The 10,420-nt window shown below is 36.6% G+C and overlaps 1 pseudogene; it reads right to left on the bottom strand.

Annotated features, from left to right (window-relative positions):
- Positions 1-10,420, bottom strand: part of LOC107683717 (kinesin-like protein KIF20B) — a 33,051-nt pseudogene that overhangs the window by 17,037 nt on the left and 5,594 nt on the right.

The raw sequence follows: 10,420 nt of genomic DNA, 5'->3' as shown, positions 1-10,420 counted from the left end.
GCGTCCTCTAGGTTTCTTGCCATGCTGCGGACGCAAGCTTCAGACGAAGAAGTGAATGATGTGTGCTCCCGGCACCTATTTATACTATAGTCGCACCGGTAGTGACGTCATGGCTGTTGCCGGCCAACGAGTTGGCGTTTTTTCAACATATGCTTCAGACACGGGTCACGACGAGGCGTTCCCCTTAGCGACCCCTAGAGGATGCAGTGTCTCGTTCCCTACTCAGGGAACCATGGTTACATAAGTAACCTGAGACGTTATTTAGGTTGCTGTCTCTTTTAAGACCTCATGCACGGATCTTACTGTTACATGTAAGTTTTGTTTCTCAACTGTTTACATTCACTTAATAGCCTATATACTGACAATGTTTAGTTTAAATCGACTGATTACGTGAATACTCATCAAGACGGGCATTTTGACATAATTTTGTATGTATAGACCAATTTGGAGTAGATGTCACAGTTATGTATTGTTGTGCCTTTGGATGTCAGAATCGGAATGCAAATAATTTTTTATAGAATACTGTCGTCAAAGACACCATTTGAAGCTAAACGCAGACATTTAAACGGACAGACTATGGATGAAACCTGCTATGATTACCCTACTTTTAAAGCATTAATTCGATTTAAACAATAGGTCTACATAATATTCACATATGCAGTTCATAGGGGACATATTGTATTAGCCCTGCAGTTACAGCATGAAATAGCCTACTATTTAAACCTATAACATTTACCTATTTTATCTCACAATTTTGACTTTTTTTTAAACTCAACAATTGCAAGTTTGTCAATTCTGAGGGGAAAAAAAGCCAGACGTGTGGGATTATAAGTGTGGGATTCTGAGCCGAGGGGAAAAGAGAGAATGATGAGTTCCAAGTAATCTCGGAATTGCGAGAAAAAAGTCAGAATTTTGAAATATAAACTCAAAATGACCTTTTTTATTCTTTTATTCCATGGTTTCAATAGACTGCTACTTTAAAACTGTCATTTTCTGCCACCAAATAGGCTCCGCCCACAAAAAACATCTTCACTGTTTGCAAACACCAAATTGGTCTATTTGGCCGTTTACGAGCAATAAGGTGCAACACGACTTCATTCTGTAGTCGTTCGCTCTCAGATGCGGCTCTATGTGCGCGTGCTTTGGGTGTGAGGGTTCTCGCAGAGAGCGCGCAAATACTGAATTGAGTGCTTGAATGTTTAAAATTGTAAGACTCAAAAGCACATGCAAATGATGCATTCCATCATCTGTCCCAAGCATCTTTCACACTGAAATATTTGCAGGAATTTCCCATGTTACAAGCGCTGAAACTGCAGGAATCAGTAGAATTATGCATAATCCCACACCGAAATTCAAGCCCTGAAGAAATTGGATGTGTATTGGTTCCATGCATTTGGTCTTAAAGGAACAGCAATTTATAAAAACCTCTCTGTGTCCTTTTAATCAAACAACAAAACACAGCTTTAACAAAGATTAACTTATATTTAATTTATACAGTGAACACTAAACAGTGTTATTTCACACTTAATTATTACATTTCTGTGCCTAAAAACTAATGTTAGAGCTTACTTTATTTGTAGCTTTGTTTTATTTTATCTATGCTTGCAATTTGTGTATTTTTTATTTTTTTCATATTTTATTACTGACCGTTCACTTGTCTTTAATAATGTTTGCCTTTTATTAGTTATGCTACTAGTTTTTGCTGTGGTATCGAAGAAGTACTTTCTTTAAATAATAATAATTTGTTTTTGTTCATCCAAAAAATTATCCGATCTGTGACTCAATACACAAAATATTATCTGAACCATGATTTGTGATCCATTGCACCCCTACAATCTTGACTTGTTATTTGAAAAAAATAAAACCACTGAAGTTTTCGATCATGCCAATTTGTTCACAATGAAGTTAAGCCACTATATTTTTTATTTGGGCTAGTTAAATTAATTTTGGTATACAAAAATCTGAAGATACCAGGGTTTTTGAAATTTTGCAAGCCCTGAATAATAATGTTTTTGAGCACCAAATCAGCATATTAGAATTATTTCTGAAGTATCAGGTGACATTGAAATCTGGAATAACGGCTGCCGAAAATTCAGTTTAGCGATCACAAGAGAACATTACATTTTATAATACATTAAAAAAGAACATAGTTATCTACAATTGTAATAATATTTCATAATATTACTGTTGTAATGTATTTTTGATCACATAAATAAAGCCTTGGTCAGCATAAGCTGAAAACTACTTGTGAAACTACTTTTGCACAGTAGTGTATTATAAACTTACATCTTTAGTAGCTGCCTCCACATTTTGGTCCAAAGCCGTTTGTAATGTCGAGATCATGCTTTTTTTCTCCTGACAGAATGACATAAGTTCCTGACATCTAAGTTTCTTGTTTTCATAATTCTAAAAAAGACAAACAAACAAAGATCAACACAACAGAAGCCAGGTAGCCCATGTAAACAATCTACTGACAATAACCTTAGACGTTTAAAAGAAAACTTAAGTTCAGATTACTCTATTTGCTTGGAGAAGCTGGTAATCGGATTCCTGCATTTGAACACACATTGCTTCAAACTCTGAAAAGAGATTATATAATTAGACATATGTCATAAAACACTGAGTTTTCCCCCTTCATGGTAATTGAACACACCTATAGTTTTAAGACTGAGAAGTTGTTGGCTTTTGAGAAGCTCCTCTCTCATGTCCTCCAGCTGTGTCCTCAAATCACTGATTGTTCTGGGTGATTCAGGGACATTTGTCAGGCAAATCTGTACTGCCTCTGCATCTCCCTTTATCTTAGCTAGATCATCTCGCATTGCCTCGATCATGTTGTCCAAATGCTCAATCTTAGCCTCCTTGAAGGATACGGAGAAGGAAAAAAAAGATAATATATTTCTATGTCATTTCAATGTCATTGTGTTAAATGTGTGCCTTGATACAGATATGGTAGAATTCCCTACTTTTCCCTTGTACCTATAAAATGCATCTCGATCTATACACATCAATCTATCTACAGTCATAAAATCCTGCCATTAACTATTAAAACCCACTTAATTAGGTCCATCAGGTTTGAGGATTATAATTAAGCTAAAAAGGACCAGTCCCTGAACCAAAAGAAGACAACAGAAATAACAGCTATATTCTCACAGGCTTTGAACAGCAAACACAAATGGCACTTGATTTTGCCCCTATTTATTTTTCTGATTAGATGAAACCCTCTGCAATTACCTTTGCAGCATTCTCGTCAGTGCTAACAGCGGCCATTTCACCAATAGTTCTGTTGACCAGATTCTTCAGTATCTCTAGCCTTCTTTCCTCAACAATTTCTTTCGCTCTTTGGAGACAGTCACTGAAACATTGAAAAAAGCAACATATATTAGTGCATCTTAAATAAACACTAAAAATGAAATGCAGCCGCTGACAGTACCACAATGTCTGCACTGTTATAGTGTCCGATTCACTAAAAGAATTATGCAAATAAGAGCGGCACAAACATGGCCAAAAAAAACCAAAAAAAAAACAAATCTGTGCTGAACGTAGTGTTGTCACGATACCAAAATGTTTACTTTGATATGATACCTGACTAAAAAATCTCACTATTTCTGAACTGATACCATGACAAAAATTAATAAAAAAGAAAGAAATCTCTCACTTGACCAGTGTTCCTCCCCCTTAAAAAAAACAACAACAAAAAAACACGCTAGTGCCACCTCAGGCCTATGGTGAGCAACTACCTGTCTATGACTAAGATACAGCCGAGCCTACAGGTATGTATAGATCTTTGCAACATTAGTAAGTTAGCTTAGGGCAGGGGTAGGCAAGTTCGGTCCTAGAGAGGTAGAGTTCTGCAGAGTTCAGCTCCAACCCTGAAAAAAAAAACTCGCCTGCCTATAGCCTTAGTAATCCTGAAGACATTGCTTAGCTTGTTCAGGTGAGTTTGATTAGGGTTGGAGCTGAACTCTGCAGGACTGCGGCTCTCTAGGACCGAACTTGCCTACCCCTGGCTTAGGGCATGAGCTAGGAAATATGACCAAAATATTATTCAACGCTAGAAGTAATTTTATTTCACAATAACAATTTATATCATGATAGTAATTTTTGTTATTAATAATAAGAACATAGACGCAAGTAAGAGACCTCTCCAGGACTGCGGCTCTCTAGGACCGAACTTGCCTACCCCTGGCTTAGGGCATGAGCTAGGAAATATGACCAAAATATTATTCAACGCTAGAAGTAATTTTATTTCACAATAACAATTTATATCATGATAGTAATTTTTGTTATTAATAATAAGAACATAGACGCAAGTAAGAAACAAAAGGACAAATACAATAAAACAAAGACACAAATGAAATAAACAGTGTTTTTAGGGTCAGTAGGTCTATTTAACAGTAGCATTCAAGAAAGAGATGATACAGAAATTGAATAAAGTAATCAAAATGTAAAAGTAAAGCACTGCATAGTCTTCACTGTATGAATGAAACGTTCATACATTTATCCTTATTAAAGCTAGTAAAGTTAGTCAGGATTAGTGAGTGATTTTCTATTTTTCTTGATTAACATTGTAGAGACAGACAGCAGCAGGAATATTAGTCTGCTGTCACTTTTAAGAGCTGCATGCACACCAATTTATTGATACACACACGTTGTCTGTCTCAACTTTTTACTTTCATTTCAGCATTTTAACTTAATTGTGTGTGTATTTGACCACTGAAGTGCAGTAACTGCTGAAAGAGATCTCAATTTGCAATCGCAAGAGAGAGGACTTCCGTGCACGTGCTTCGGGTGTGTAATAGCGCATGAGTTCTTTTTCTTCGAGGTTTATAATGCTTAATTCTTTTTAACATCAAGCACGTCCTGCGCTTTATTTTCTCATTCATGCATGTTTCTTATACACTCCTAAATTGTCGATAACTTTAAGCAGTGCTGTGTTGTGCGGATATATAAAGTTTGGCACGGCCAGTTTTCATGCAGGGAGCTGAAGCAGAGCGCTGAACACACACTGTCCTGCTGTCGCATGTCGACACAACTCAGGAAATACAGTTCTTATTAAAACGCTGTCATTCTTAAAGTACCAGTACTAGTAAATTGAGGAATCGTACCGTTTTTAAAAGCAGGGTATCGCGATACCTTTTTAGTACCGGTATATCATGCAACACTAGCTGAATGCAATTAGCACAGTGATATTCCCCAACTGCCAGGCTGTACAGCATCAGTCCACCACTATGATCTGTGATAAAACACAGTGTTTGACTTACTTGTAGTCTTTCTCCATGTTAGAAAACAGCTCCATGAACTTCCTGACTTCCTCACGAATACGAGATTCCATAGTTAATTTTTCAGACTCCTCTTTGGACAGCTTCTCTTTGAGCTCTTCAATTTTCACCTGAAGCGGTGTCAAATGTATCATATTAGGATATCATATAGTCTAAAATAACATTGAAAACCAAAACATGCATTCATTAAAACTGAAAATACCTCAAACAGCTCTCGACTTTCCACAGTCTCTAGGACAATGTTGTCCTCCATGCTCTTATCGTCACTCTCCTCATCGTCCTCCTCACCCATTTCTTCATCATCTTTGTCCTCCTGCATGTCCTCTTGGTTCATCTCCCAGCCCATGAGCGAGCTTCTCCTGGTCCAATCCTTCTTGTCAGCATTATTGATTATCATGGACACATCTCTGTCAGATCTCTTGACAGCAATGCTAGGAGCTGGTTTAGGGTTGAGGACCACCACCTATAAAGGCAAAACGTAAAACAACAAAATTAATAAATAGCAAACAGAGTAAAAATGCCTGATAATTCAATATCAAATAAAGGTTCCTGCAAACCTTCTGAGCCAATGCTGAGAACTTGAGGACATTCAGGGTTTCATCATACACTGAGGCACACTGGTTTATGTTAATGATCATGCAGGCCTTTCCACGGCCACAGAAAAAACCCTGCAAATAATGTGTGAGCTTGCTCTCTCTGAAGGGGATGTGCTGATGAATCCTGTACAAAAAGACATATTAGTTGAGTTCTAAGTTCCACTTTCAATAGGAAATTTAAAGGACCAATGAAATAGAAGATGAATGCAACTAATGCAGCCTATTTTTAAACTAAATTTAACATTAACATTTAACATTAAATTAACATTTAACATTTTTTTTCAAATTAAATTAACATTTTCTCACTTGGGTTGCGCTTGGTTGAGCCTCAGAGCATTGATGCATTTCCCTAGCGTTAACAAGGATGTGTTGATGTTTCCAGCTTCTTTTAAGCGGTCTCCTTGGTTCTGAGTCTTTGCACATCGCTCAGATCCAGCCAAATCACATAATGACAACCTTTGAAAATAAATCAATTAATGAATAAATCAATGAATCCATGTTAAAACACATTGGAATTGAGGTCACCTACTCGCTAATTGTCTGAACATGAGGAACACCCACATCTTCAATCCGCAAGATCCGAATGGAAAATATACTGTGGCTATAGAGAAAATGTATGTTATTTAATTTCAAAACGTAATAAAATTATCAAGTTAAATATTAACCCTAAACTGTTTTAAAATGAAGCACCTTCTGCTAGAGACATTGTTGAGCTTGGTGGATGAAGAACTTTGATTTTTCATTCCGATTTTCACAACTTTTAATGCTTCCTCTGCACTGTTAACTTGAACCCATTTTTGATCTGGAGGAAAGAAATATTCAGACAGAATGTATAAATAACCAAAGATGTATAATCATAAAAATTATATGCTGATAATGCATAAACTATAGGGGTGTCCAATATATATTGTCTGTGATGATATCATAATTGTTGTTTAACGATATGCGATTTGACATCGAGTATATCGCAAAAACCAAACAAAAACATACCCAGAGAGTGCATGCATAGAGTGATGTAAGTTAGTTAGTAGTCTACCTATAAATAGTTCCATTCTTGCTGGTCGAAAGCTTTCATCGCATCTAGAGATAATACTGCGCAAGGGGAGGACGACATATTCGTTGAATTAATAATATGATATAACCTAAAATTTTTATTTAAATCGCCATCACACCACTGCTCACTACAACAACGGGGACGCCAGAGTTGCACTCACCTCAAATTTCAAAGGTAAAATGCATAATAAACAAAACCTTTTTGCCAAATGCATGACAGAAATGTTTGCACTGAACTGTGGGTTCTTACACCGTGTCTACACCAGATGCGAAAGTTGTCGTGTCGCGCCGCGCCGCAACAGCTAAAGTCTGTCTACACTGGACGAGACAAAGAGACCATTGAAAATCATTTGAAATTTATGTCAGTACGTCATAAATAGAACGCAGCAGCAGTTTACTGTCGGGAATTTGTCGCGCCGCGCCGCATCCAGTGTAGACAACAAAATATGTTGTATTGTATTTTGTCGCGCCGCCCCGCTTGCATCCGGTGTAGACACGGTGTTAGGGGGTTCTGCGGGTCCTCAGATTAATTGTTTAAATTTAAGGCCATGAAATCTCTTAAATGGTACAAAAAGTCTTAATTATAAATGGTCTTAAATTTTGGGATGGAAAGACAAGAATTGCTATGTAGATTAATATGTCGATTAAACTTCAAAAGACTTTCTAGTGGTCGACCGATATATCGCCAAGGCTGTTTTTCAAATATCGGCATCGGCCGATAAGTTTTTCTGTTTGGCCGATGCGTTCGAGGCGGGACTTTTATTTTGATGGCTCCTGAGCGGCAGCGCCTGAGCAGCACACAGTGCTCACACATAGACAGAAGTCTGTCTAATAATCCGATAGAACTGTTAAACGAAGGAATTAAAATGTATACAAAAGTATTATAACGATTGCTTTTATATTATTAGTAATAGAAAAAATATGATTCCCAATGCACACAAACTTCCCAGAATACTGAGTGCTCTGTTGGTTACAGTTTACTTCCTTTTTAATTATATTTTTATTAAATATTTATTTATTTGTGGAAAATACGTTGTCATCTAAAGTATAAGTATGTTTATTTTACAAATTAATTTTTTAATCCATTTTCAAATGATTAAATTTTAAATTTCTTAAATATGAATGAAAATAAATACAATTATATCGGCTTTATATCGGCCATCGGCCACCCTGCTTTACAAGATATCGGCATCGGCTGTCAAAAAACCAATATCGGTCGACCACTACTGATTTCACTGAATAAATATGAGCGCTGGACGTTTCAAAGTCAGGCGCTGCTGCTTTGTGTACTGTCGTTACCGGGGAAACCGTTATATTCTGCTGTTCCAAAAGGGAAACCTAACCTGCTGGCAGAGAACGAATTTGCTTTTTCAACAAGCCCGTCTGCTATTTTTGCTACATATTTTTAAATGTGAATCAGTGGATCTGATAATTGATAATTGTTTAAATTAATACAATAATTGATACTTTTGACTCATTCCTTTTCTTAAAAATTGTTTAAAGAATGAAATGTGAAGTTTAGGTCTTAAAAAGTTCTTTAAAGGTCTTAAAGGGGTCATATGATGCTGCTAAAAAGAACATTATTTTGTGTATTTGGTGTAATGAAATGTGTTTATGCGGTGTATTGGAAACATGCTTGGTTGTTATTGGGAACATGCTTGTTCTTAAGTTATAGTTGTATTGTCGGGAATACGTTTGTCCAAAAGCTGTCTGGTTGTTATTGGAACATGCTAGTTCTAAAAGCTGTAGTCATATTGGGAACATGCTTGTTCTTAAGCTGTCTAATCGTATTGGAAATATGCTTATTCTTAAGCTTGGTTGTTATTGGGAACATGCTTGTTCTTAAGTTATAGTTGTATTGTTGGGAACACGCTTGTCCCAGAGCTATCTGGTTGTTATTCGGAACATGCTTGTTCTGAAAGCTGTAGTTGTCCATACCGCCAATCCAAACTGTATGCTAATTGTCAATCATCTTTGACGATAGTGGTCCTGACAGAACCTATGTTTTATAAATCCCTCTGAGAATAAAGCCTAAACCATTAACTTATTACAATAGCTCTTTTAGCCTCTTTGGGTGATCTGTTTGCTTAAAGGGTTAGTTCATCTAACATTTGCTCACCCTCATGTCGTTACAAACCCTTTGGACTCAAGTTTTTAAGAGTTAATTTTTGAAATACAATTTTAAGTATAGTTCACCCAAAAATGAAATTTTAAAGTAAAATTTAACATTTAAAGATTTTTAGCTGAAACTGTGGTCATTGGTGATGGATATAAAACATTTAATGGAAACTGCCATTTTTGATAGTTAAAAAAAACATGCACAGGCAAAACAAAATGAATACCTGTGGATCCTGACCATACATTGAGGTCTTATGAAGTAAAACAATTGGTCTGAGAAACATCCACAACCTCTGCCAACGTTCCTGAGCGCATTCACAACAGTCTGGAGTGTGAGTTTCCTGCCGCATATAATAATGTATGCGCAGGAGCAAACTCACATGAGCAATCTTCCTGAAGTTGATTGCACAAGCAAATGATTTGTAATTTTTATAAAGGTTGTGGGATCCAAGATAAGTACACGCAAGTACCATTTTGATGATGACATTTGTAAACACGCTCAGGACTGTTTGCCGGGGCTGTGGATTAAAGGTAATAATGCTGTAAATAATGTTCAGTTTCTTGCACAGACTGATTGTTTTGCTTCATAAGACCTCAATGTATCGTCAGGAGACACAGGTATTAATTTAGTTTTTCCTGTTTTTTTGTTTTTGTTTTTTTACTCCAAGTGATGGTAGCCATTGACTTGCATTACATGAATCACCAAGGACCACAGTTACAGCTAATAATCTTTTAAGGTTCTACTGAAGAAAAACTCAGCTACACCTTGGATGGCCTGAGGATGTGTAAATTAAGAGCAGATTTTCATTTTTGCATAAACTGTTTTTAATGGAACATCATAAGTTTCTGTCCCTAATTTAAATAATCATTGTTGAAGACAGAACTCCAGCAGTCGTAACAAATTGCTTAACATTATTGATGGTTATGTAATAAGAAATTTCATGATTGTGCTCTTATGTTGTTAGGACTCTGATGACATTGGAATCCTCCTCATTGAGCATGAAGGTGACATGCTCTCATCTTCTCTCCATCTCAATCCAACCTCATTGAAGATCATCATTGAAGGAGAAGTTGTGATGGACAATATTGACGACTTGCCAAAAGCTATGTGCATTCTGTATGGACTTGCTTATGCACTGCATCTGACTTATGCACTGCATCTCAACTACCCTAAATCTATGAAGAACACATTCCAGTTCATCCAACAGGTACTTCTCATGAGAGAGAAGAAGACTTGGACTATGCGCATAAACCTTGCGCGCGGTATACAAACGAACATGGAACAATACATTTATTAATCTGTGTCAATGTTAGTTAATAAAAAGACAATCGTTCAGTGTTTGTTCATGTTTTTGTTGCTGTTACGTGACGTAG

The sequence above is a fragment of the Sinocyclocheilus anshuiensis genome, unplaced genomic scaffold (genome assembly GCF_001515605.1).
Source record: "Sinocyclocheilus anshuiensis isolate Anshui unplaced genomic scaffold, SAMN03320099.WGS_v1.1 scaffold3082, whole genome shotgun sequence".
In the NCBI taxonomy this organism is placed as follows: Eukaryota; Metazoa; Chordata; class Actinopteri; order Cypriniformes; family Cyprinidae; genus Sinocyclocheilus; species Sinocyclocheilus anshuiensis.
Note: the sequence above shows the minus strand (reverse complement) of the source record. Positions and strands in the feature narration are given on the sequence as shown.